The sequence below is a fragment of the Mustela erminea genome, chromosome 6, assembly GCF_009829155.1.
Source record: "Mustela erminea isolate mMusErm1 chromosome 6, mMusErm1.Pri, whole genome shotgun sequence".
Classification (NCBI taxonomy): Eukaryota; Metazoa; Chordata; class Mammalia; order Carnivora; family Mustelidae; genus Mustela; species Mustela erminea.
The window spans coordinates 6388582-6416143 of record NC_045619.1 but is presented as its reverse complement, the minus strand read 5'-3'; the positions used below and the strand labels follow the sequence as shown (position 1 = coordinate 6416143).

Here is a 27562-nt window from a genome sequence, read left to right as displayed (position 1 = left end):
GATTTGGAGCCACAGAGAAGCCTAGGGGTTCTCCGGGCAGCAAGCAGCAATCGGGGCAGCTGCCTGAGGCAGAGGTGACCACAACATAGTGCTCACTTGCCCCGTGCTGCCACAGGTGTGTGCCAGGCAGTTCGCACAGTGCCATCCCATTGTGCAGACAAGGACCCTGAGGCCTGAGAACGCAAGAGCCACACGCCCACAGTGACCCAGCCAGTAAGTGGCATAGCCCCGATAATTTGACCATCCCATGGGATGGTCCTGGCCCACCTGCTGCCTACTCCCAGCCTTGAGCAGGCACTAGGCCAACCAGATGCTTCAAGAACCCAATCCGAGGCATGAACTGGAGGCCAGCAGTACCGGGTACTGAGTCCCCCCTGTCCCAGCACCCCTGGATGCACAGGAAAGACTGGGAGTCAGAAGAGTGGGTGGCACACTCAGCAGAGCCTCCCCTGCTCAGACCTCAGAGAGCCTGGTCTGAGGAACTCAAGGGGCCAGGAACATGGTGACTAGCTGGGTCCCTCCACATTAGAGTCTGGCACAGACGAGACCTGCAAGGAAAGATGACACCATGTCCACCTCATGGGTGTCCCTCTGGAGCCTTCCAGATATCCCTGGCCTTGGGAAGCCTGCTTTCTAGGGATCCCAGCAGCCCATGCAGTCCTGTCCCCATCTGTTCCCAGAACTGTCTCCCCAGGGAGACCAGCAGCAGACAAGGCCCCCTCTGAAGCCCTCTGTGGGCACACGACCCCAGTACAGGAGGCAGGTCCTGGATGAATGAATGAGCGGGTGAATGAATGATGGAGATGGAGCGCACCAATAGCACGGCCCGCGGCAGTCCGCACTCAGCGAGGAGGCTCTGTTTCTGTCTCCCAAAAGGGATCCCCACCCCACAAGAGCAGCTCCAGCCCCTAACCATTGACAGACAAGGCAACTGAGGCTCAGAGGGCCCAGGGCCTCATGAAGGGCATGGGGCAGCCACAGGATTTGAACCCGAGTAGCTGGGCTTGAGTCTGGTCTGCTTTGCCCTCATTTCCAAAAATGAATCCATCCATACACACTCCCTTATCCGATCCCCCACTCACTCCGGGCGGGGGGGCATGACCATGCCCGTCCCATGGACCCAGGACACCCAAATGCAGAGCAGCGGAGGCCCCAACCCCGGGTCACATGTCCAACAGAAAGCAGAAGGTCTTCAACCTCTGCCATCTTCCTATGCTCATCACCCCTTCCACACACCAAAGCTGCCTCCTTCCCCATCATCAACGCAGTAAAGAGAAGGCAGAGGGGGAGGGGGAGGGGGAAGGCAAGAAGGAAAGCCTCCCCCCAGCCCACAGCAGGCTCCTTTCTGGTCAGGGGAAAGGCCTCTAATGAAGGCTGGCGGTGTCAGCCCGGGAGCCCTGCGGAGCTGCAGGGCGCGCATCTCTGCTCCCAATTAGCACACAGGTCCTCCATCAAAGCACACGCCTGCTGCCAGGAGCAGAGGCCAGAGGGACGGCCCTTCTAACAGTCGGCAGAGGCCACGGCTCTCTGGCAGGCCCCGGGCCCTACCCCTTGCTTTTCTGGGGGGGGAGTGCAACCCCCCTCAATCCCCTCACTCACTCACACCCTCTCCAATCAGCCAGCTCAGGGCAGCCGCCGTCACCCTGGGGGACGCGCTAATGAAGATGGCCGACATTAATCTCTTCCCTCTCCCGACAGGTCAATTTATAGTTCCATGGGGAGCCCTGGCGCTCGGCCAGAGGGCCTGACATAACTCTCCCTGTTCCCTGGGAGGACCGTCGGGGCTGGGCTCCATGGGGCAGAGGGGGCTGAGGGACTCAGGGGACAGGGCAGGGAGGGCCCTTCCAGCACTCCAGCTGAGTGCCCACCGTCACTGCACCGACAAACCCAGGTGGGACCTTGGTCCCCGACGGCCATGGCTGAGGGTCAAGGCCTGCAGATACCTGGTCCTCATCTTCTCAGGGCAACTTGCTCACCAGTAGAAGACCCCCAAGGAGGCATGACTTTCCACTCCCACTGACTCCCGGGGGGGTTTGAGAGAGCCCCTCTAAGGAGCTTAGGTCCATCTGCTTTTGCCAGACTCCCCAGTGTTCCTTCCTCAAGGATCGCCGAGCTGGCCGTTCCGGGTCTGGCCTTGGGCGTGTGTCAGCCCCGGCCCCTGCTTTCCCAGAGCTCCCAGTCTGGTGGGGGAGGCCGACACAGAAGCGTGTTTGGCCATGCTGCACCATGTGAGACCCGTAATGGAGGGACTTGCCAAGAGCAGGGGTGCCCATGGGGAAGGCACAGGGACCCCACCCGCCTGAGAGAGCTGGGGGTCTAGGAGGAAAGCCCAGCCGGGCCCTGAGGATGAGCAAGAGTTCAACAGGCCAGAAGACACCAGGGAAGGGATTTGGGGTAAGAGATCATCTCAGATGGGGGAGACCCAGTGTTCAGGGGCTTTGTGTCCAGGGGACAGCCTGCTTAACAGTGGTGAGGCTGCAGAAGTGGGCAGGGCAGACCACAAGGAAGCTCAGCCTCAAGGGGCAGCTCAGAAGTTTGGCCTAGTTTAGGCCCGTGGACCGCTGAGCAGTTCACAGCTCAGAGCTGCCTTTAGAAAGCCAGCTTGAGCTACGGTGTCCCAGACTGATGGCTGAGGCAGGGGAGGTGAGGTGGAAATGTCCAGCCCAGAGGGTAAAAGCAGAGACAGATATTTGAGGGGCAGGACCAAAGGATCCCTGTGGTTGGCCAGAAAGATGGGCAGGTAGTCTGGGAGGCCACAGGCTTGGGATCTCCAGTTTGGTGGAGGTGATGCCTTTGGCCCCGGGGTAAGATAAGGAATTGGACCTCATGCTTAACCTGTGAGCCCAGAATGTCACAGCAGAGCCCCAAACGCAGGCCCGGGCTTAGGAGAAGCCAGCCCCCAAATGTTGAGTGCCAAATTCTGAGCAGTGTCAGACACCACCTCCTGGAGCCAATGCATTTCTTAGAGGAGGTGAAGCCCCGGGGGGGGGGGGGGGGAGGGCGGGCGTGGGGACCTGCCCCAGGGCCCAGACACTCCAGGAGGAAGCAGGAGCCTGGCAAAGGCAGGGTGTGAAGAGAGGCAGCACCAGTGTGCTGGACAGAGCCCTCCCGCTTGAAAGCCTGTGGGCCAGGCTGCCCCCATCCCCACCTGCCCCCAGGGCCCAGGGCAGCTTCTGCACTTCCTAGGCTCTCCGAGAATCTCTGCCGAACCCCTGCCCCAGGCCCTGGCCCCTCCCTGTGTCCTCCTGTTCCTTCAAGGCTCAGTAGCCCTCAGTAGCCTCAGTTCCCTCAGTAGCCCTGGGAGTGTCCCCATTTTCCTAGGTTGGAGACCCAGGCCCAGAGAGCTAAGGGACTTGCTCAAAGGCTCTCTCAGCTTCTTGGTGCTACAGCCAGGATGGAACCAGGGTCCAAATGACCCCCAAGCACAGGCTCTTAAAGAAAAGAGGAAAAAGAACAAGGCCGAAATAAAAAGCCTCGATGCTCACAGTGGCTGCATTATGGTGGTGGGACAATGGCTGATTTTTTTTTCTTCTTTTCTACAATGAAATATTCATACCCTCACTCCATGGCTGTGTGTGCCCTAGTGAGGAGAGCTCTGGCTTTGGCGTCAAGCAGCCCAGGGCTCAAATCCTGGCTTGGCCACTTCCTAGCTGGGGACCCTGAGCAAGCGATTTGCCCTTTCGTAGCCTCTGTTTTCTCATCTGTACAATGGGGACAAACCCCCCCACTCCAGCCGAGCGGATCACACCGGGCGCACAGTAGGCACGCAGTAAGTGCTAGCCTCAGAGCATCACACCCCCGCGTTCTCGCCACCTGTCCGGCCTCCAGAGGGAACTTGAGACGCCCCCACGTGCCAGACGCTGCTGCTGGGCAGGCACCGGGTCCCCGGGGCGGGCGCCCACCCATCCTCCCGCCTCGCCCCGCCGCGCCCGCGCTGCCCCCTTACCCTGGCGGCCGGAGGGCCGGCATCGGTCCCGCAGGAGAGCCCGGGCAGCGGGGCCGGACTCCGGAGCGCGGGGCGCGGGCGCGGGCAGGGCGCGCGGGGGCGCGGGCCGCGCGCTCCGGGCCGTGCGCCCCGCGGCCGCCGCGTCCTCGCCTCCAGCGCGGGCCCCGCGCGCCCCGGCCGGCCCGGGGGCAGGCCCTGCGCAGCGCCGCGCCGGGTGGGGGGCGGGCCTCGCGGGCCCTGGAGAGGCGCCCGGGCGGCGCGGGCTCCCGGCGGGCGCGGGCGGCGCCGCTGCGGTGGCCCCGCTGCTGAGTGGTGGGACGCGATTTACTGGCTGCAATTCCCGGCGCCCCTCGATGGCACTTAAGAGAGACCGGGAGGGAGCCGGGGAGAGCGGGCGGAGGGCGGGCGGGCGGAGGAGGGGCGGCGGGAGCCGTGCGCGCCGGCGGGGGAGGGGCGCGGGCGGGGGCGGGCGGGCGGGAGGTGGGGAGAGGCCCGGATGGAGGCGGCGGGCGGCCGCGGCGCGCGGGGCTGGGGTGGGGGGGGCCCTGCCTCCAGCCCCCGCCCACCCGCGCCCAACCCCCCCCCTCCACGCACTGGCGCCGCTGGTGGGGGTTAGGCCAGCCCCCCACCCAACCGACCCACCCCACCCCTTTAGGAAACCCCCTCCTCCCAACTGGCCCCCCCACCCCACCTCCCCTTTCACAAAACCCCCATCCTCCTACCGGCCCACCCTGCCTAGCCTCCTCCCCCTGCCCAGCCCCCCCCCAATTCTAATCAGCCTGCTCCACCTCCCTGCCTCCTCCCCATCACCTCTGTCACCGGAGATCAGAAACTTGGCCCACAGGCCCAACCCAGCCAAAGCCCGCTTGCTTTGACCCCATAGTATTTTTTTGTTCCTAATTAAAAATAATTCCCAACATGTAGAAATCGGAAATTTTCACATAAAAATCCACATTTCCAGCTTATTTGGAAAAGAGGAAGCTCAGGCAGAAGCCTCCCCCACCTCGCGGCAGCCACCCCCCCTCCCTGGCGGCAATCTTGCTAGAACGCTAGCCTGCAGTTCTCCCCAGTCCCCACCAGGCCCACCTGCCTGGCCCCAGAGGCATGTGCTTTCTCTTGCTTGGAGCCTTTCATACCTCAGTGCCTTTGCAGGTCCCTCTCCATGGGAAGCCCACCCCCACCCCTTCAGACCCTTCTTTTGGGAGACCTCCTGGCACTGACCCCTCCCCCCAGGGCCACCCACCCCCTCCCTGCTCCCAGAGCCCCCCAGGAGGTAGTGGCGCCTGCCCCGCCCTGTCTGATTCCTTGCTGGCTGGCACCAGGGCCTCTGCGGCTGCGCTCTCACCACAGGGCTGCTGCTCTCTGGCTGAATTCTCCCTCCCATCCTGGCTCTGGGCCTGGCCCACAGTAGGCGCTCAGTAAGTGTTGGCTGAGTGGCAACCAAAGAAGAAGGGCCGGATCGGGATTCCGCTAGGTGGCCTGGGCCATGGTGGGCACAGGGCACCAGTCCCTGCAGCTGATGTTCATTTTAAAAGCCTCAAATGTTCGTTCAGGGTAGCTCTTGCCAACCAAGGAAGCTAATGATTTCCACGCTTCATTTTTCTCCACCTTAATCCCACTGCCAAGGCTCCAGGGCCTCTTGCCACTGCACTCAGACTGGCATCAGATCTTTCCCAGAAGGTGCAGTCCACCTGGGGAATGTCCAGGAGACTCAGGGAGGGTCCAGCTGTGCCTCCATGACACCTGTGAGGTCACAAGAAGTTTCGGGACCACAGGGTGGAGGACAGCAGCTGGCCAGGGTCCATGGGAGGGACAGAGTAGCCCAGAGAGCCCTCGGTGGCCAAGACAGTGGTGATGACTCCCCAGGTCAGGTTCCTCCAGTTTTCCTTCATCCTGCTAGGTTCCTGAGCAAAGAACGGGGTGGGGGGTGGGGGGTAGGCAAGAGCCACACCTTTGCAGCCACCAAACACACCACAGTTTTATTAAAAACGTGTGTCACAAATCCAAGCAGACACCAAGATCCCGTTTTACAGAGAAGGAGCAAGCTCAGATAAGGTGACCTTGCCAAGGTCACAGGTTGGTAGGATGCTAAGCCAGGAGCCTTCATGGCCCTCCAGAGGGCTCTGCCCTGCTGGGAAGTGAGACCTCCTCAGGGCTGATTCCAGAGCTAAGGACTGGTCTATAATGGAGGGGATGCTGGTGCCTGGATCCCAGAGCTGGCTCTGAGCAGTCCTCGCTCCCAGAACCTTGCACACCTGGGCAAATGCCCAAGACCCCGTCTGCCCCACCCCACCCCCAACCATCTCCTGGCCACAGTGGTCCAGCCACAGGGCCTTCTCATAGAAAGGCCCAGAAGGCAAGCCTAACTCAACAGCCAGCCACGACAGACAAGTCAATCACAAAACACCTTTCTGAGCCTCAGTGTGCCCATCTGCAATATGGGAGAACAGCTGAGCCTCTGCGGGTTTTCAGGGGGCCAAAACAAGACAGCAGATGAGACAAGAGGGCAGAGAGCCAAAAGGTTATGTGCTTGGGTCCTGACTTCCCAGCTTCCCAGCTGTGACTCCCCTGCTCGGGCCCTCAGTTCCCTTCTCTGTAAAAAATGTAGGGCAGATCATAGGAAGACCAGTCAACTCAGGAGACCATAATGAGCCTGATGTGGGCTGATGCGTGCAGAACCACTCAGCAGAGCCTGGCAATCATAAGGCCCAAGGCCTGTGACCTTTACGAGGGAGACAGACGGGAACGGTTAAAAACATGGGCCCTGAGGGGTTTGCATCCGAGCTCCATTCTACCAGCTGTAGGGCTCTGGGTAACCTCACCAGGCCTCAGTTTCCCTGTCTGTAAAATGAGAATATTGATGGCAGTTGCCACAGTGTTGAGTTGCACTGGGGATTGACTTAGCTCAGATCCGGCATTCAACATCGCCTGGCCCTGTTAAGCCTCAAACAGCGTTAGCTCACTTCCCATTTCTCTGGAGATAAGTAAAGGCAACCAGTCCCAAGTTCAAGGAGACTTCCCTGCTTGTCCTTATGAGATGAGGGGCATGATTTTCAGTTTAGTTTGTTTTGGAAAAAAAGTAGACTGAAGTTCAAATTCTACCCGCACCAGCAAGGGATCCTTCGGTTTCCTCATCTGGAGAATGGGGGCAGACAGAGCGGCACCTGCCGTGGCCAACTCTTCCAGCTATGCCTGGGTCCTCGGGCTGCGCCCACCCACCGCTTCTCACTGGCTCCGGGATGAAATGCACGCAGCCCAGCTGGGGATGCTGGCAGCCCCCCACATTGGCCAGATGGGGAACACATGAGCTCTGATGGCCCCTTGACCACAAGCCTGGGAGGCAGCTGAGGAGTGTGTGTGCTGCCTGGTGATTGGCAAGTCCCTGGAGGACCATCTGAGCCCCTCAGGGTTTAGGATTTTCCCAGAGGCCATGGAGAGGGGCCCATCTCGAGAAAGGGCAGAGGGACCCTCAGGAAGGACTTTTCTGCCTCCCTCCCCAACTTCAGCAGTTCGCAATCTCCCCCCATTTCACTGTCTCTGCAGTAACAACCAGTATTTAAAGGTATGTATTGTCTGTCTTCACCTTCACCTTGAGGACAGGGATTCTAATTTGTCTGGATCCAGCATCTGGATGTACCCCCAGCATCTACAGCATTGCCAAGCTCATAGTAGGTGCTCAGTAAACGTTTGGCACCAGAGAAACATTCTCAGATGGTAACATTTAGCTAGAAGGCAGGAGGGCTGAGCCCCTCTGCTTGTGGGCAGCTCCCCTTCCCAGAAGAGCACCAGTGCAGCCGCTGTGCAGCTCCCCTCCGTGAACTCCCCTCACTGTGGCCTGAGTTCTCCCCCACCACAGCCAGGAAGCCTGTGACTGTCACTGCAATGCAACTGGGCCTCTTGGGTGAGGGAATGACCCGAGCAATTTTCTGGCTCACAGCTCATTCCAGGGCTGCCTGGTGACACAGACGGGTCCCCAGGCCCAGGAAGGTCCTGTTTCAGCAGGACTCCTGCGCTGCCCTCCAACAGGACTTCTCCACCCCCAGGACTGGAGGGGCTTCCCAGCTAAGCCTCAGGATGTGATCTGGGGGCTGGGCTCCCGCCCCCTCCCCATCCCCAGCCCCTCACATGTGCATGGCACTCCCCCGTTACAGTTTACAGAGTGAGTTCACAGACATTATCACATCGGCTCCTAAACGCCCCCTAAAAACCATAATAAATCTCTCGCTCTGGCTCTTGAGCCCACCGGCTGCTGTGTAATCAGTGAGCAGAGGGGCCTCAGGGCCCAGAGCTTGCCAAAGCCGAAGCCAGCGGGACCGGGGGGGGGGGGGGGGGGGGGGGGGGGGGGGGGGGGGCGGGGGGGGGGGCGGGGGGGGGGGTGTCCATGTGGGCGGGTGGCAGGTGGCTGGTGGAAGGCCCAGCTGGGGCTCCACGGGAGTGAGGAGCAAGTCCTCAGGCCCAGTCCTGCAGAGAGAAGTGCAGTGCGGGAGAGCCAGCCAGCGGGGCTCCAGGGGACAGGTTTGCAGGACCGAGAGGTGGCGCAAAGGTGAGGGAGGGGACCAGAGGCTGCCTTTGCACTTAGGAACCCCATCCGGGAGGTGGGCTGGCGGCAGGCACAAGGGGGCCAGTGACAATCAGCCCCAGCCGGGCTTCTGACCTGCTTCCCTTCACCCCTTAGATAACAGCCCTCACCCAGATCCCCTGTGTGCCAGACCCCGGTGCCTATGCTGTCCTCAGTCTGAATGCCTTTTCTGTCTCTTTGAAATTCTAACCCTCCTTGAAGGACAGTTCAGAAGCCCCCATTTGTCGGCCCTCCCCAGCTCCCGGAGGCTATGCCTCAGGCCCCCTAGCCTGGTCTTCCTTTCCCAGAACTGTCAGGCCCCTTCCCCTCTTTGTACCTCTTGTGTCCCTGAGGGCGGTGAATTTGCAGGGGCTGAGGCCCCATCCCAACCCCTCACACGCTGCACAGAGTCACGACCAATGGCGTGAGGCGGGGGGGTCACTGCCTTGGCAAACATCCCAGCCCAGAGGTTTGTAGGGGGTAGTGAGACCCCCATACAACCGGCCCAGCGAGCCCTGCCCCTGTGTTTTCCTCCTAGCACCCAGCCCTGAGCAGCCACAGAGAAAGAACCCCCCAAATGTCCAAGCTAAATCAGCCAGCAAACACGGTTGGGTTTTGTTTTTTTACCATTTCCCTTGATTCTCAAAGTTATAGGAGCTCAACTTACAAACCGTGGAAAGTTCAGGAAAGTTTAAATAAGCAGGGTGAGGGAGGGCCTGGCCCGAGGGGGCTGCGGCTGCCTTGGCAGGCATCCCTCCCACAGCACAGTGCAGGGGAGGGGGAAGGGGCGGGGGGGGGGACAGGGTGTCGTGTTCCCCCCACTTCTGCCGCCTGTCCATTGGGCGGATGTCCTGGTAAGCTGCGGGCTCGACCTCTGGGCCGTGGAGGCAGCCGGCCTGTTGCAGCCGGGGTCGCGGCCATGTCACAGCGGGTTTGGAACAGGTGTTGGCTTCTCTGTGGTCACCTCTGTGAGGATCGGCCTTTTCCCTTTCCCTTGTTATGAAAACCAGCTGCTGGTCTGCGGCCCTGATGGGTGGAGCCACCACGGTCCCTGGGAAGCGCTCGCCATGTGGTGTCTGAAGTGGGTCAAGGGAGCTGGTGGGAGACAGTGACTCACAGGGCAGATGCCCACCCTCCCGGGGGATAAAGGAGCCGCTCAGTGAAGCCCAGGGGACAGACCTTGGGACTAGGAGTATGGGGCTCAGGGCAGCCCCAGGGCCTAGCTCCTGGAGTTCCTGACAAGGGGCTTGGATCCAGAAATGTAAAGAAGTCTTACAACGCAACAATAAGAGGACAAGTATCCCAGATTTTAAATGGGTAGGGAGTGTGAACAGACGTTTCTCCAAAGAAGGTATACAAATGGCCAATAAGCCCAGGAAAAAGTGGCCAACTCATCAGCCATCAGTCAAAACCACACGGAGGGGGTGTCTGGGGTGCACAGTCTGTTAAGCATCTGAGTCTTGGTTTCAGCACAGGCCCTGATCTCAGGTTCATGAGATCGAGCCCCACGTTGGGCTTCATGCTAAGCAAGGGGCGTGCTTGAGACTCTCTCTCCCTCCTTCTCTGCCCCTCCCGCCGTGCTCTCACTCTGTCTCTCTCTCAAATAAATAAATCTTAAACACACACACACACACACACACACACACAATGAGAAACCAGTTCTCACCTACTGGACTGATTATAATGAAAAGCCAGGTACGAACAAGTGTTGGCAAGGATGCAGAGACTCGGAACACCCGTACGCTGCTGTTGGGAATGTCAAAATGGGGAAAGCCACTTTGGCAAAAGGTCTAGCCATTCATCAAAGGTTAAAAAGAGAGTTACGGGGGGGTACCTGGATGGCTCAGTGGGTTGAAACCTCTGCCTTCGGCTGGGCCCATGATCTCAGGGTCCTGGGATCGAGCCCCACATCGGGCTCTCTGCTCGGCAGGGAGCCTGCTTCCTCCTCTTTCTCTACCTGCCTCTCTGCCTACTTGGGATCTCTCTCTGTCAAATAAATAAAATCTTAAAAAAGAGAGAGAGAGAGAGAGTTATGGTACCACCCAGTGATTCCACCTCTAGGTCTAGACCCCAGAGAAATGAAAATACACATCTACACAAGAACTCGCACACGAGCGTTTAGAGCAGCATTGTTCACGTTATTCGGGGTAGCCCCAAAGTGGAAACAACCCACATGCTCCCCAGTTGATAAACAAAAATGCAGGCAAGGTAGCTATGGAATATTATTCGGCCATTAGGAAGAAAGGACTGACTTCTGCTGTAACATGAATAAGTGAATTTTTTTTTAATTTTATTTATTTATTTGACAGGCAGAGATTACAAGTAGGCTGAGAGGCAGGCAGAGAGCAAGAAGGAGGAAGCAGGCTCCCTGCTGAGCAGAGAGCCCAATGCGGGGCTCGATCCCAGGGTCCTGGGATCATGACCTGAGCTGAAGGCAGAGGCTTTAACCCACTGAGCCATCCAGGCACCCCTGAATAAGTGAATCTTAAAAACACATCATATGCAGGGCGCCTGGGTGGCTCAGTAGGTTAAAGCCTCTGCCTTTGGCTCAGGTCATGATCTCAGGGTCCTGGGAAGTTCTGCTCGGCAGGGACCCTGCTTTCCCCTCCCTCTCTATGGCTGCCTCTCTGCCTACTTGTGATCTCTGTCTGTCAAATAAATGAATAAAATCTTTAAAAAAAAAAAAAAAAGACAGTCCTGTGAAAGGGACACTATTAAAAAAAAACAAAAACAAAACCAAAAACACATCATACGCTCCGTGAAAGAAGCCAGACACAGAAGGTCACATATTGTCTGATTCCATAATGTGAAGTGTCTAGAACTGGCAGTCCACAGAGACAGAAAGCAGGTGAGTGGTTTCCAAGGGGAGGGGGAGCCGAGGGGCCACGAGTGGGCTCAGAGTTTCTTTGGGGGATGATAAAAGTGTTCTGGAATTGGACAGCAGTGATGGTTGTACAGTCCTGTAAATATATGAAAAACTGTGGATTGTACACTTTTAAAAAGGTAAATTTTATGGTATGTGAATTTTATCTTGATAAAACTGTTTTGTTTTGTTTTTTAAGTGGTAAGGTCCCTATAGAGCAGTCTACCCCATAGGCCCCCAGGAGTTGGCCTACCCACCCCTTCCAAGTTGCCTGCCTGGGTGGATGGTGGGGTGCGGGGGCAGTGGCTACTCTGACAGGGTGGGCGCTGCTTCCTGCCGTGGGTCCAGCCCATGCTTTTTGCTCTGGAGTTTGCTTCTTCCTGAAACACTTTTCTCCCAGTCCTGCTCATCCTCAGGATCTCAGCTAAGGGGGGTGGGCTGTACTGGGTGGGCTTTCCTCAGGGCAGTGGGAAACCGTGAGGATGAGGAGGATGGCATGCCAGACTCGGGTTCCAGAAGGATCCCTTTGGCTCTTTGCCCAAGGGATGAAGGAGCAGTACGAGGCTGGAGGCATGAGGCCGGGAGGAGGCCACGGAGAGCGTAGGCCTGGAGAGGCAGGGCCCCGCCTGGAGCAGAGGCTGCGCAGGACAGAGAAGGAACATGCTGGGGAGGAATCTGAGAGCCAGAATTAAAGCAACTTAGAAGTAGCACCGATGTAGGGGACGGGGAGGCTGGGATGGCGCCGGATCCCAGCGGTGCAGAGGGCTGGGGGGAATGGGGCCAGTTCCGAGGCGGGGAGCACTGTGGAAGGAGCACATCTGGTACGAGCAGGTCACATTAGCTCCATGTCCAGATGCAACCAGTCAGTCCCGTGACACTTCCCATATTCAACCCCCTTGATACTCCTGTTTTCTGGGTTTGGTCTCTGTACCCTGCACTGGCCAAGGCCACAGCCTTCTCTCTGGTCCCCAGCTCAGAAAACATCGGTGGTTCCTCACTGCCTTCAGAACAAAGACCAGGTGCTCCCGGGGACCCACCTGGCTTTGCAGCCTTCCCCACATCCCACGTTCGCTCAGTCCTGCTCCACACCCCCACCCCCCACCCCCGCCTTTGGGTGAGCCATGCTTCTGCCTCCTTGGGAGCCCTTCCTCCCCGAGCCTTGGCAGCCTGGGGCCCTCGGCTCTGCCAGTCTTTTCTGGAACACAAACCAGGAGGCATGACCTGACCAGGGTTTCCGGTGATAGTGACTTTATTTGAAATGACTTAGAAAATGTATTACAATGAAATCACACGTAGTCACACACTTGTTGCATGACCTTAAATCGGAAAGAATTAAGAGGATCCATGGGTCTTAGTCTGTCCCGTGAAGTTGCTTCGAGCCCAGACACACTGCATGTCAGGTCCGTGAGAGCAGGGACCCCATCTGCCGAGTTCCTGGATGCAGCCCCAGTACCTGGGTCAGTGCCTGGCTAGTTGGGGTGCTAAGAAGGGGCTGGGTGGGGTGGTGGGTGAGTGACAGTAGAAGGACAGGGAAGAGAGAGGGAGGGGCAGGGAGACCAGGTGGCCGTGTGGGTGAATGGGTGGGTAGGAGGCTCAGGCTCAGGGGGCTTCCTGTGGGCCCAGAGACCACTTTCATCCCAACGCCCAGACCCGCATCCAGAGTGAACGGCTCTTCCCGGGGCTGAGCCGGGATCCCCGGAGCACAGAAAGAACCGCCGCATCCCAGCCCACTGCCTGGTCTCCAGCCTCCTCCAGGGCTGGCCGCTCCAGCAAAGTGACCTGAACTCTCTGGAGCCAACCTTGACCCCCTGCTTGTACTTGCACACACACCCTCCCCCCCCTCTTCTCTCTCTCTCTCTCTCCCACATCCAATCCATCAGCAAATCCTGTTACATTATTCTCAACAGCCTCCTATCTGGCTCCCGGCTCGCCCTTGCCCCTCCCCCAGCCTACTCCCAGCTCAGCAGCCGGAGGGATCCTTGTAAATGGTGAGTCTGGGAGGCCTCACCATCTGGCCCCCATTTCCTCACTGGGGGCCTCGGCTACCACCTCCTCTCCCTCACTCCCCTCCAGCCACACAGGCTCCAGCCTTCTTGCGACTCCTGGACCTCACGGCACGCTCCCTGCTGTGTACCTCTGCCCTGGCTGTTTCCTCTGCCTGGAAGTCCGCCCCTCCCAAGAGCCACGGACTCACCTCCTCACCTCTTTGCTGTCTTTGCTCAAATGTCACCTTCTCTCTCAGACCTTCCTTGGACACCTTATTCATAAATAAAAATAAAAATCTACCTTGTTTCCTTTTCCTGTTTTATTTTTCTTCTTAGCGTTTATCACTCTGGAGCAAAATATTTTTTTACGCCCTTAGTATGTTGTTTGTCTCTGTTCCTCCACTAGAATGTGATCTCCATGAGGGCAGGGGTCTTGTCCATTGCCACGTCCCCAGCCCTGAGCACAGGGGTCTGCAAGCCACAAGTGAGGAGCTCAATGAACATTTGCAGAATGAATGAATGAATCTAGGGGGTTCAGGCTTGCTCTTACTGGGCTGGCTTGCCCCGGGCCCAACGCCCATGCAGGTCCTGAATGCCCCATCACTGCCTTTCCCCTTGGCCCTGGCTGATTTAGCCCACCAGGGGTTAAAGGATCCCGAAGTCCCTTGGGGCCACCCCCCAGAGTGGGGTGGGGGAGTCTCCAAGCCCCATCAGACCCCAGGAGTGTCACTGGAGTGTCAAGCTCCAATGACAGCTTGGGGACTGCGGCCGGCCAACCGATAGATGAGCAGTGACAGTTTGACCTGCAGCATTTCACAGGGACCTCACACGGGCTTGCCGTCATAGACCCTTGACTCTGGAGACTCGGGGAACTTGTTGCCTGTGGAGGGTGCGTGTATACGTGTGCACATGTGTGTGTGCCTTTGAGTGTGTGTGTCACGAGCACGTGTGCAAGTATTATAGGCCTCCGGGCTCATGAACAGGCAGATTGCCATGGGCCCCCAAACCCATGTCCCCTCACCCCAGTGACTCCAAGAAGGTGGGCTAGAGATGAAGCAGGACACCCAGGGAGGGGAGAAGGTCTCTGGACGATTCAGCCAGGGGCATAACAGGACAGCATCCTAACCAACACACGGTACAGCGAAGTCAGCCAGACCCAGAGGCAGAACCCGATTCAGCTACCTGTCCCCGGTCCTCTAAGCCTCAACTCCATTGTCTGCAAAATGGGTCTAATAATTCCCGCATTGCAAGGTGGTCGAGATTGAACAAGTTAATGTAGGTATTCAAAACACGATAACTATTTAGGTTACTGGTAGTTTTATTAGAGCTCACACTGGAGAAGGAGAATAGGCTGCCCATTTGTTCCAGAAGCTTTCCCAGAGCCCCCTTTCTGGCCTTGCTGTGAACAGGGCAGGGACACAAAGCCTTGCCTTCAGGGAACCTGTAAATAATAATGATGCTCGCAAACCCATGGGTCCCAGCTGGCTGGCTTTAGGAGGCGGTATGGTTTCCTGCTTTATGAACACAACCTCAATTAATCCCCTAGAGAACCCTGTGAGTTGGGAGCCGCTAGTGCCATCCTGCAGACGAGAAAACAGAGAGGTAAAGTACTTGGTCCGTGGTCACCGCAGAACAAGGACAGCCCAGGATTTGGGTGGAGGGTCCTACCAGCACACTCAGGCAGGACAGAAAGCTGCACACACTCTGTTCTGGATCATTGCTCAAATCCAGAAAGCACCCGAGGCTGTGAGAGCCCTGGGAGGGAGGGTGCTGAACAGGATGGCTCAGGAAGAGACTGACCCATGAGCAGGGACCTAAGGGTACAAAGCCTGCGACAGGAGAAGGGGAAGTGGCCAGGCAGAGAGGGCAGCCCAAGCCAAAGACAGAGCGAGGGAAGAGCAGCCAACCTTCCCCGGCCAGATCCTGGCTCTGCCCTCCTAGCTGATGCAGCCCGCTCACACTCGCTTGCCTTTGTGTCTGAGGTCCCCGAAGTGCATGCCCTCTCCCTCTGCTTCCTTCCAGGTCCAGCGGTGTCACGGCAGGATTTGAAAACAGACCTGCGCTGCTCTGCCTCATAGAGGGAGAGATTTGAGCCTGAAGAGGCTCACAGAGGGTGGAGTCTGCCTGGAAGCGCGTGGTGAGCAGGGGGAACAGAATGTGCAAAGATATGAGGGCAGAGTCTGGGTTGTGTCTGCCTCCACTGCTCAGAGTCCCCCCATCACATCCCAGGGCTCTGAAGCCAGTGCTACTTCCACTGTCCTGCCTGAGGGGTGGTAGGGTATAGACAGGGCAGGGCATAAACCGGGTACACTTATACACTGGGATAGAATTCTGGCTCTTGTACCGCTCAGCCCAGTTTTTTCCTCTCCCTGAAATATGGCCTTCTGTCCTGTGACATGAGATTGTAGGCTCCACCTCAAGAATTACTTAAGCAGAGGTGAGGAAGGTCCCCAGCCCAGAGTAGGGGTTGCTCAACAAACAGCAGTTGCCTGGGGCATCATGACAGAGCCTCTGGGTGACAGTCCCCCAGCTCTCTGGCTCCTGGCATGGAGCCACTTCCGAGCCTGGAACCAGGAAGCCCTGGAAGGGAGGGAGGCTCAGAGTTGAGCCTGTGTGGGTCTGTAATTAGAGCAGTGAGGTTCTTACAGAGACAAAAAAAAAAAAAAAAAAAAAAGGTAAACCCGGCCCCTCCTGGAGGCTGAGAAGTCTGTGGTAGCAAGAGGTCCCCTCTGCCCTCAAGGTCATATTTTCCAAGGTCATTGTGGGGACCCCATCCCCACAGACGGCCCAGCCCATCTGACAGATGAGATGGGAGACAGATGCCTAGGACGGTTCAAGCCCTGCACGGACCCCTCGGCTCCCCAGACAGAGGCGCGGCTGGTGAAGTGGCCTTTTTCGCACTCTGACCTCAGAGCCTGGCCATCGTAGAAGTCTGGGAGTCCCAGGAGGAGACAGTGGCACTTACTGGGTGCCTTCTGTGGGTGCTTTATGGTGTCCCCGGACTACTACTTCAGACACTTAGGTATTAATATTCCCATTGTACAGCTCGGGAAACTGAGGCTTGGAGAGGTAAACAAAAATTTGAACTGCTTGGTCCCAAAGCCCCTCTGATGTTATTCTTCCCTCGCACCGAATGCAGAGGTTGTTGGAACTCCGGTGATGATGGGGACCTCACTTCTGCAAAGATCGATCTTGGGCATACCCAAAAGAACGTTCTTCTCAGTGTGGGCTGAAACGGGCGACCTGAAGCTCCCAACAGAGCCCCCGGTGATCTGCTGCCTGGGCAGCCTTGGGAAATTGAATATAGCAGGACACCCCCCGATTAAGCAGCAGGACTCCCTTGGACAGGGCTCTTCTCTGAGCCTCACTTTCCCAAGCTGTACAATGGAGATAACAACAGCCCCTGTGTGAGGGGTGGTTGTGAGGCTTCAGGGAGCCAACAGCCTGGGAATTTTCCAGGAGCGTCCAGAGTCTTCAGAGAAGCTCCAGCCAAGAAAAGAGGCTCAGGGGGCTTTCCAGAAGCCTGACTCACCTTCTCCAAAGGAGGGAGTGGCCTTGATCAGAGCAGCCTCATGGTTGTGGGGGGAAGGGACGAAAATTTGAAGTCTGTTATGAATGGGGATTTCGCCGTACAATTCTGCCTTTTTTTTTAAAAAGAGGTTTTTGTAATCCCAACTTTTTTTTTTTTTCAGGTTTTATTTATTTATCTGACACAGAGAGAGAGAGAGAGCCCAAGCAGGCGGCGTGGAAGGCGGAGGGGGAGGGGGAAGCAGGCTCCCCGCTGAGCAGCGAGCCGGACACGGGCCGGGGGCGATCCCAGCGCTCTGGGATCATCACCTGAGCTGAAGGCAGAGGCGCTAAACCCACGGAGCCCCCCAGGCGCCCCTTCCCCTCCTTCCCCCCTGCTCCGCCCTCCCTCCTCCTTCTTCTTCTTTAAAGAAGCTCTACACCCAACGTGGGGCTTGAACTCACAGTCCCAAGATCAAGAGTTACGTGCTCTACTGACTGAATCAAGCAAGCGCCCCTCACCTGTACAGTTCTGGCTCTCCCAGACCTGGAGTGAGCTGACCTGTCCCACCCAAAGGATGCGGCTCAGTTTTGTTGAAGGACAGCAGGGCGTGGGTTCAAGGCCTTCGTCTGCCGTTTCCCAGCCGTGTGGTAATGTGCCAGCAGGTCACCTCTCTGCTCTGAGCCCTGGCTTCTCCAGCTCCAGGGAAAGGCCTGCCTCTCAGGGCTGCAGCACTCAGGAGAGTATGAGGTTAGAGGTCGCCAGACCCTTGAGTGCAGAAACGGGGGCGCCTCAGGCCCCCACTGGGGACAGCCAGGCCACCCCCCTCATTGTCTTCCCTGCCTCTCTGTTCGCTGAGGGAGGGACTGAAGAAATGCAGCCCAGAGGACGGCCCCATGACTTTGCACATTCTGTTTCCCCTGCCTACCATGCTCTTCCAGGCAGACCTCTCTCTACCCTGGGTCCCTCCAGGCTTAATTAAGTCTCTCTCTCTCTGTAAAGTAGGACAGTGCTGCAGGAAAGGCTGTGCTCAAGAGTCTACTGATGGGAAGCTGAGCCCAACGGCGGAGAAGCTCCGCATCCAGGATCACAGAGATGCAGAGGGACAGCGGGGATTCCAACGCAGCCTCCACGGCTCCTCCTAACACCTCTCCAGGCAGCACTTAAGACCTTCCCCAATCTGTCCCCTGCCGGCCAAGCTGTGCACATACATGCCGGGTACATTTCCCCCTGGGAAACCCCAACCTGGAAAACCTGCCCTCTCCACCCACCAGGTTCCTGTTGACCTCGAAGGTCCCACTTACTCTCCTGTGCCCACCCAGGCCCGTCCTCAGCCCCAGAAGTGCACTCCCACTTGTCCGCCCAACCCCTCTTCCTCCAATTCCTCTTCCCCCTCTGGCCACCTCCTGAGCCGCCACCTTCAGGAAACAACTTCTATGAAACAAAGGAGAAAGTGTTATAAACATCCAAGGAAAGCGCATACCCGGAGAGGGGACAGCAAGTGCAAAGGTCCTGAGGTAGGAATATACACGAGATGTTGGAAGAAATGCAAGGAGGTCAATGAGTGGTGTGAGGGTGATGGGAACTGAGAGGGATCAAGCAGGGGACAGACACAAGACTCTGCTTTGACTCTGACCGAGCCATTGCAGGGTTCTGGGCTGAGGAGTACAGAATTTGACCTAAGTTCTAACAGGATCACTCCGGCTGCTGCACCGAGAATGGAAGCCAGGGGCCCCAGGGAGAAGCAGGAGACCCACGAGGAGGCAGCTACACGCATACGGTGGCAGCGGACATGGTCAAATTGCTGATATATTTTGAAAGCAGAGCCAGGGATATTTGCTGATGGATTGGATAAGGAGGAGCCCGGGGAGAGAGAGGAGAGAAAGTGAGGGGAGGCATCAGTAGTGTTTGCAGGGCTGGGGGGCCTGAGCAAGTGCGTGGAAAGTGGAGGTGCTCTTACCTGAGATGGGGAAGATGTGGTGGGGGGTAGGTTTCTGGGGGTGACCTCTGAGGGAGAGGGCCCAGCGGCCGTCCACATGGGGATGTGGCAGAGGGCATCGGCGGCATGGGTCTGTAGTTCAGGAGAGAAGTCCAAGCTGGGTGTGAGTCCCCATCAACCGTATGAGTCCCCATCTTTTGCACATAATAAGTCCTTAGTAAATGGCTGCTGACCTGGCCCACAGGGCCTTGTGGGGGACACAAAACTAGCCACAGCCCCACTCCTGGCCTCTAAGGGAGGTAGACAAGGGCCCTGGGGCCCAGCGCAGAGCCACACCCTGAGAGGGGCCAAAGATGACACGAAGGGAGGGTAATCTATGCAGGCCTCTTGGATGGGGCAGTGGAAGAGTCTTGGCAGGGACGGGGCAGCCACTGGAAGGCAGTGCTCCGGCTGCGGGGATGAGCTGGAACAGGTGGAGGAAGGCTCCACAGCGCCAGGGGAGCCGGAATGCGGAGGACAGGTGCAGGAGCCCACCCCCTGGCTCCAACCTGGGCTCCGTGACCTTGGGCAAAGATGCTTAATGTCTTTGTTTTTGCTTCTAAAATAGGAATCATGGACACAGGGGACCCATGGAAAGTTCTGTGCAGAGCAATGAAGAATGTTCCATTCGGCCCTTGGCTATCCTCCTCCTGGACTCAGCTTGACACATCCCCTTGCCTCCCGGGCGCCCAACAGTGCTACCGGGCAACCTGCCTGCAGGGCTCAGGGGCCCATCTCATAAAAACAGCTAAGGCCTGGTGATCGCTCACTATGTCAGTCCTCACGATGGCCCCACGTGTGGGGTTGGCCCTATTGTTATGACGCAGATAGTAGCTGGCAGAACCAGGATGTAAAAACTAGAATCTACACTGGCTTCGCTTGGCTCCAAGGCTGTCCCCGGAGCCCTACGAAGTGGCCGGGCACCTGGGGACTGTCCAGCCTTACGGATTCTCCCAGTATGCACGGTGGGGCCCTTGTGCCAGGAGGTTGGGGGGGCTGGGCACTGACTACAAGATGACGTGACTTGCCCAGGGCCCCACAGCTTGTCCAAGTGGGAGTGGAGACTCCAATGCAGATCTGACAGACGCTAAATGCCGGTGCCAGAGGCGTGGTAGGCATAGCACCCCCAAACCTGAGCTTCCTGTAAACTGGGCCAGCATCGGGGGGAGCTTCCTCCGTCTGGAGCTATTTCTGAGCTCTGAGGTCCTCTTTGGAGGGGCAGGGAAGACATTGGGTTCCCCCACGCCCACGCTGCCCCTTTACTGTCTGCTCCCCTCCTGACTTTGTCCTTTCAAATCGGTTTTTCATCCCCAAAACCGCCCTGTTCCCAGCTCCCTGTTCCTGGCTCTGCCCTGCCGAGAAGACACTGAAAAGCAGGCTTAACTGCATCGTCTTTACAGTTTCCCAGCCAGAAAAACCAGCAGAGGCAAATACAATGTTTGCAGACCAGGTCAGGTCCAAGGTCACTCTATAAAAATGGATTCCTGGAAAAACATAAACTAGCAATTTGCCCGGTGAATTTTATTGGCCTCAAACCCAAACAAAACAAAACAAAACACACCCAAACAAACAAACAAAAAAAAACTACCCCATTTGAATAACGAAGGGACAGAAGCCATTCCCACTTCCTCCTTTATTAGTGAATAAGGACACACAAAAACTCAACCAAAAGCAAACACATTGCATTAGGTCTGATTTATTAGACACTTTCAGTTCATAAAAACCAGCATTTCTATTAAAATAGGATGATATCCAAAAGGTCCGTTTGCTTAAAAAAAAAAAAAAGAAAAGGAAAAAGACTGTATTTAATACAGGACAAGGCTTAGTTTTATTTTTTTGTTTTTTAAACAAAGCTCACATTCTCCTGACTTCACTCCCGTTACTACAGCCAGAGGGAAACTGATTTCAGAATCCATCTGATATGTCGGATTTCTTTGTGGCATCCACTCATTGCTCAGCAGCCAGCCATGATGTCATAAGCCCATCAGATTTCCGGTAGGGGGGAAACGCTGGGGAATTGGAAAGAATGGATGTTTCTTGCCCGTCAGGAAAGGGGGGCTTGGGGGGGGAAGGGGCTGGGTATGTTAGGGAGGTGGGGGGCGGGAGGCAGGCTCAATGTTTGTGATATGTAATGTCAGGCAGAAATCTGAAAAATCCAGCCTCCCAGATGTTTTCTAAATATCCAGATGTCTGGCACCGAGCAGACCACGCTCCCCACTACCTCCCATCCCAAGAGGCGCCCGGCATTTCGGCTTTGACCTCAAGTCTATGGCGAGTGCACGCTGCCAGGAGCCGTGCATCCTCAAGGCTGCCCACCCTCGGGTTGGGAATTTTTTTCTAAATCTTTACACATGGGTGACAGGGGTAACTAGGTCCAGATTTTTAAAAGCTGTTGAAGCAGTGATTTGAAAAGTTCAGTCCCTGGAATTAGCTTCCACGGAATACGCTGTAGAAGCCAGAAAGGAAGAAAGCAAGCCTATAGCCAACACTCACACAGACATGCGTGACTCTTAAGCCACAGGACTTAAAAACCCCAAACAAAACCAGCGAGTCTGAGAATGAGCCTGAGAATCGAGGACTCCAGACTGACACTGAGAAGCGATGAGCCCTCCCCCAGGAGCACGCTTCCCCCAAATCAGAAAAACACCAAACAGCTTTGTTCTTCCTGACAAAGCCCCTCGCTTCCAAGGAACAGACAGTGCCAACAAAAGCACAGGGTAGAACTAATTTACACTGAGGCTCGGGGCTTCAAGGAGTCATAAAGTACAGAAATGGCTTTGCCGGGGAAGCTGCCTTCCTTCAGCTAGCAGTGGGGACCCCCTGGCCTGGGGGAGTCCCACAGGCCACAGACGGAGTGGTGTTTGGGCTTCCAGGCACACACGCCCACTGAGACCACCGCGGAGGCCTGTGACATCACAGCTAATTGCTCCTGAAAATGAGCCAAGAACTGCAGGCCCCTAGGGCCCAAACCCTGCGGCTCCGGCTTCGCAGGGAGCCAGGAGGAGAGGCAGCTGGGGAGGGGGGCCATCTCCAATTAGAACCCAGCGCTTGGATAATGCAAAAGAGGGTGGCCAAGGGGGAGGGTGTCTGGCAGAGGGGTGGAGGAGGTACACGGTGTGGTGGGGCTCAGGGATCGCCTCGGGGGTGCGCTCTGTGGCCTCATCTCCTAGAACAACCCCTATGCTTTCGAGATGGGGAAATTGAGGGCCAGGAGTGGCTGAGTGGCCCGCCCAAGGTCACCAGGCTAATTAGCGGGACAGCCTGTACCGGGGAACAGAAAACACAGGCCTGGCATTGCACAGCCCTTCCCTGAATGTTATCTAATTTAATCCTCCCAACACCCTGTGAGGGAAGGATTATCATTAACCTCAGTTACCAGAGGAGCCAATGGAGGCGCAGAGAGGTTAAGTAATTTGCCCAAGGTCACACAGCTTGTCATTAGCAGAACTAGGCCTGAACCTCTGAGCTGTGCCAACTCCAAATCCAGGGCTCTTTCTGCTGGGGTGGGGGTTGGGGGGAGATGCTTCAGGTTTAACTGGGAGCAGTGAATCTGATTTAAATACATATTTAAGATGCTGGTGATCCCCACAGAATGGAAGGGCGTAAATCATTGCAAATTAATTTTTTAAAGCAATTCCAGTCAGGAGGGCTGGCTGGCTGGCTGGGTGGGGAGGCCGCTTCTGTTTGGTCCCTGCCAGAGCCTGAGTAAAGCTTGCAGACATTCTAGCGGAGCCTGGAGGCAGCTCCCTGAGGTGGACGGGCGGGCGGAATGGGAGGGGGGAGCTGAAAGCTTTGTTGGGCATCTGTGAGAGCGTAATCTGCCACCGGAAAAGTGCCAGGCCCACAGGTCTGACAGAGCCAGGGGAGGGAGAAATCACCAAGTGTGGAAACTATGGAAATTAAGGAGAGTTGGTCTTTCAAAGCCTGAGTCCTACTTTCCTGCCAGGAGTTTCAGGGAAGGGTGGGGAACCTCCATGTTCCTCACAGCTATCTGTGGCCCGGAGGCCTGACTCTGGGGCAGACAGGTGCCACAGACAGCCTGTTGGCTCCAGATTGGGGGAGAGGCAGGGGATGCCAGGCAGTTCCTATGGCCCTAGACCCTGGCCATCTGGGGACCCTGATGGCCACCACCTTCTCCAGAGAAGCATTTGAAGGAAATCAAGCCTCCCAGAGCTGGGACAGAGGTTGAGCTGAGGACTAGGTTGGTCTGAGCTCAGAGAACAGGACAGGCACATGTCCTCTGGCCTCCCCCTCTGCAGTCCCTTCCCTTCCAGTGGAATAGCCCTGGAGCTTCAGCGGGCCATCTCTGCCAGGCCTCTTCCTGCTCACTTCCTCAGCAGGCCTGCTGTTTCTTTTACTTTGCTTCTGTCAATTGCAAATGGGGTGTGGAGCCCAGGACTCAGTCCAGGGAAGGAGAGAGAAGTTTCTGCCATCTGGATGCCCGACCTTGCTGAGCAGTTCACATTTTTCTGGGGGAAATTCTACCCATCCTTTATTCAATTTGTCTATTGTCTACCCAAAAGAAATTTGGGTCCTGCCTTCGTGACACTTACATTTGATGGGGGGAAACAAATATTAACCCAATAATGACATAAAAATATCCATGGGAGGAGTGGTCCCCAGGCTATGACAGCCTGTCAACAGGGGAGGTGTCAGGTCAGTGAGGTCAAGGAAGGCTTCCTGGAGGAGGTGACTGGGGCCCAAAGGTTGAGGAGGCAGAATCCCTCACTGTCACCTCTCCGGAGCCTTTCTTCATGACCACCCAAGGTTGCCTCCCATTCCCTTGCCCCATTCCCTTCTGGACTATTATTCATCATCTGCATCCCTGCCCTGGTCTGGAAGTCCCAGACTAGGTCTGCCTTGTTCACCATTGAGTCACCTGTGCCTGGGATTTTCGATGAGTACTTGTTGATAAAACAAAACAAAACACACACACACACACACACACACACAACATGTGCAAAGGACCTGTGGTGCAGGAATCAGAGAGAAGGGGGAGTGCAGGAGTAAGAATTGGGGCAAAAGTCACAGGGAGTACTGGGAAATGGGACTGGGCCACCCCAAGAGCCACCCTGGTATCTCTTCCCTCTTCTGGGCTCCCTTCTGCCTTCCCCCTGTGGCAGAAACTGGGTTTTGGGGTCTTCCTTCCCCTACAGGAGACTGTCACACAGGTACTCTGTCCCACTCCATCTGCCCCAGGCACACAGCATCAGGAAGGCGGGGACTAGCATCACCTGCCCAATAGGCTTCCTCCCCACCCCTGCCTTCCGTCCTCCATTCACTCCCTCTCCAGTGCTCAAGGGCCCCCCAGATCCACTGAGAGGCAGCGGGAGGCCGAGCCAGCAGTCCCGATCGTCTCCCTACACCCCACCCCCAAGCCCCATCTGCACCCGCCTCCCCCGCTCCCCCCACGCCTTTCTCCTCACTGAGGCGAAGTGGAAGGAGAGAAGGAGCTGGGCTGCGGGCTCGGACCAGACCGGGTGTGAGGCCCCTCAGCGAGTGTCGTGTCGTAAGCTGGCCTCTGCCCCTCAGATTCCTCCAGGTGAGCTGGAGAGACCCCCGGGCTCCAGCGGGCACAGCGCGGGCGCTTCGGGAACCTGTCCGAAAGGCTCGAAGTCAATCTCCCCCGCTCTCCCGCACGCGCTCAGTTCAGTTGCTCCCTCCGCCCGACCCCTCCCACCCCGCGGCGGCAGCTGGGCCGGGGCGCGGGGATCCCCCAGGCTCCCGCGGCAGGGAGCAGCGGACACTCTCCGGCCGCGCGCCCCGGGCGCCGCGCCGCTTCGCTCCGCGCTCAGCCCCCAGGCGCGCCCGCCCCGCGCGCTCCGGCAAACTTTCCGCGGTCGAGCCCCGCGCGCGTCTACACCGGCCCTCGGCTCTGCGGCGCTCCCCGGGCCCCTCCGGGGCTCTGCGGCGTGCCTGGGTCAGAGTCCGCGTCTCCACCGTCTCACTCCCGCGAGTTACGCTGACCGCCTGGACTACCTCGGGATTTCGGAGGCGCCTCCGCCGGACCGCCTGCGCGCGTCTACACCGCCACGGCAGCCCCCGGGTCATTGAAGACTCCTCGGCTCAGGTGCCGCGTCCACGCTGCCTCCGACATGCCCCAGCTCCCGGACCGCGTCTACACTCTTAAGGCTCACGAGGCTCAGAGGGCGACCCAGGACGCAGACTCCGCGACAGCCGCTCAGTGAGCGGGGTGGTGCCGCGTTTTCCCCCGGTGCCCCCGCGCTCCGCGAAGCCGGCCGGGGGCTGCTTACCTTGCCCGCGCCCTCACGCTCCGGTCCCGGCGGTGCAGTCAGTCCCTTTCATACGTTTTGCAATATTGTCGACAGCGAAAGAAAATATTATAAATCCTCTCCCAGTCGCGTGGCTGCCCCCCAGTCTCCCCGCTTTCCTCTCTTTTCGGCCTTTGAGACAATACTCTGCCCCAGCGACCGGCCGCTGGCCGGGGGGCTCCAGGCGGGCGCTCCTCGCCGCGGCGGGGCGGGGCCTGGGCAGACAGGGGGCGGGGAGGGGGCGTGGCAGGGGCGGGGCCGGGCGGGGCGCGCGGGCTCCAGCGGCCCTCCCGCGGGAAGCCGGGGCCCTGCTGCCAGCGCTCCTGTTCCTGCGCTGATTGGTCAGCCGGCCGGCGACGCTGAGGCCTGACTGGCTGAGATGAAGAAGGGCTCAGGCAATGGGGTGGGGGTTGCGGGTTTCATTCTTTGCCTTTTCTTTCCTGCGGCCACCGCTGCTCTTTTGGGCCCTCCTGAGATCCGCAGCCTTTTCATCGCTGCTTCCGTGCACCCCATCGTAACACTTAACCACCCGAGTGTAACTGCATTTCTTTGCCTTTGGCGACCAAAGAGGTAGCACCTTGAGGTCGGGACTCTGGGTACGCGGTGCTCACCACTGTACCCCCAGGGCCTGGCATGCAGGATGTACTCACACTGTGTTTGTTGATTGAATTAATGGAAATTAATTAATGGTTTTTAGAGCTCTCTTTAAGGCTGGTAACATCCCTAGAGAATGGTAGTATCATTCATTCTCCTTCAAGAATGGAGAGACAGACGTGCCGAGGAATGCTGTTGCCGGGAGTGATGGCTGAGCTGATACTGGGACACGCTTACACCACTGGACCTCAGATCTCTACACAGCGATGCGCTGTGGACCGTCAGGGCCTCAGTTTCACAATTGTCCAAAGATCAGATTGATTGGAGAAGGTGGTTTGGAAGTTGTTTCAGTGAATATGTTGTAGGCAACCCTGTGCTTGTCGGTGTTAAATTCTGGGTTCCTCTCCTTTTCTGGCACCCCTCCCCCACAAATCACAGGGGATGTTAAAAGCGCTCTGGTCAAACCAGGCTACCTCACCCACCTCTGAGGGTTTGGGGACATGTGGGAGGATTTTTCTGGGGGGAGCCCAGGGAAACTGACTTGACCAGGCATGCTATTGTGGGGGGAGGGAATCCTTGGGAAACCCCACTGCATCCCAAACTGGTCCTTTTTTTTTTTTTTTTTCTTTTTTAAAATAGTTTCCATGCCCAGCGTGGAACCCAACTGTGGGGCTTGAAATCATGACCCTGAGATCAAGACCTGAACTGAGATAAAAAGTCAGGCATTTAACTGACTGAGTCACCCAGGTGTCCCCCCAGACTGGTCCTTCTGACTGAAGGGTGGACTCTGAGATGGGCTAGGGGAGAAGGTTTCCTCCCATAAAAGAGGGTATAGGAGCTGCTTCTGGAGTTGGATGAGAGCACTAATTGACCAGAAATATGGGCCCCAGAGTGGCTCAGTGGGCTAAGCCTCTGCCTTAGGCTCAGGTTATGATCCCAGGGTCCTGGGATGGAGTCAGGCTGTCTGCTCAGGAGGGAGCCAGCTTTCCCCACCCCCACCCCCGCCTGCCTCTCTGCCTACTTGTGATCTCTTTCTCTCTCCATCAAATAAATAAATAAAATCTTTAAAAAATAAAATAAAAAACAAATTTTAAAAAATTGACAGAGACACACTGCCTAAGATCCTTGGACGGCCAGATTCAGGCATGCAGAGGAGCGGGCTTCATGGCACAGGGAGTTCTCCCTGTGTGTCTCTGTTTTCACAGGATCCCTTATAAGGACAACGGTCATTGCATTAGGGCCCACCCTAACACAGTATGGCCTCATCTCAACTTCACTACATCTGCAAAGGTCCCATTTCCAAATCAGTTACATTCACAGGTTGGGATATCAACATCTCTTTTTGGAAGACACGATTCCACCTGCAACAAGGCTCAATGAAGAAAGAACATTCTGGTCGGAGGAGGACAGCAAGAGCAGGTGATCCTTCTAATGCCCACTGCTTTCTGGGGTCTTATCCTCTGCTCCTCTCAGTTCCTGTTACCTGGCAGCTGCTTGTTCTGAGCCAGGAGTGAGCTGATCCTCTGATAGGAGGCTTTCTCAAGCCTCTCTCTCCAGCAGATTCTGCCCAGCCTGCCTGTCCCTCCTTTTCCTGCCTGCATGGTCCCCACCCCCATCCACATCCCACATATGAGATGGACAAGGACAATAAAAGCTGTTTCACAAGCAGGTGGTGATTAATCGGCAAGTTAATTAAAGAGGCAGTAATTACAGTCAGATTTCAGAGGAAGGAGCCATGTCTTGGGCAGGGATGGGTGGTCAGCCTCGGTCTCCCCGAAGAGCGGGGGCTGGGAGACAGAAGGGATTTGAAAAGACAGGAAGGAAAGGCAAGTAGCATTTTTAACAAGTGGGTACTTCA

At 57.1% G+C, this 27562-nt stretch overlaps 1 long non-coding RNA gene across 1 annotated transcript; it reads right to left on the bottom strand.

Moving 5' to 3' along the window:
• Positions 1–20647: 20647 nt before the first annotated feature.
• LOC116592686 lies at positions 20648–24438 on the bottom strand. Its single transcript, XR_004286584.1, has 2 exons — positions 24265–24438; positions 20648–20847 (listed from the first exon to the last, which is right to left on the bottom strand). It is a non-coding gene; the product is annotated as an uncharacterized LOC116592686 (long non-coding RNA).
• Positions 24439–27562: the final 3124 nt, after the last annotated feature.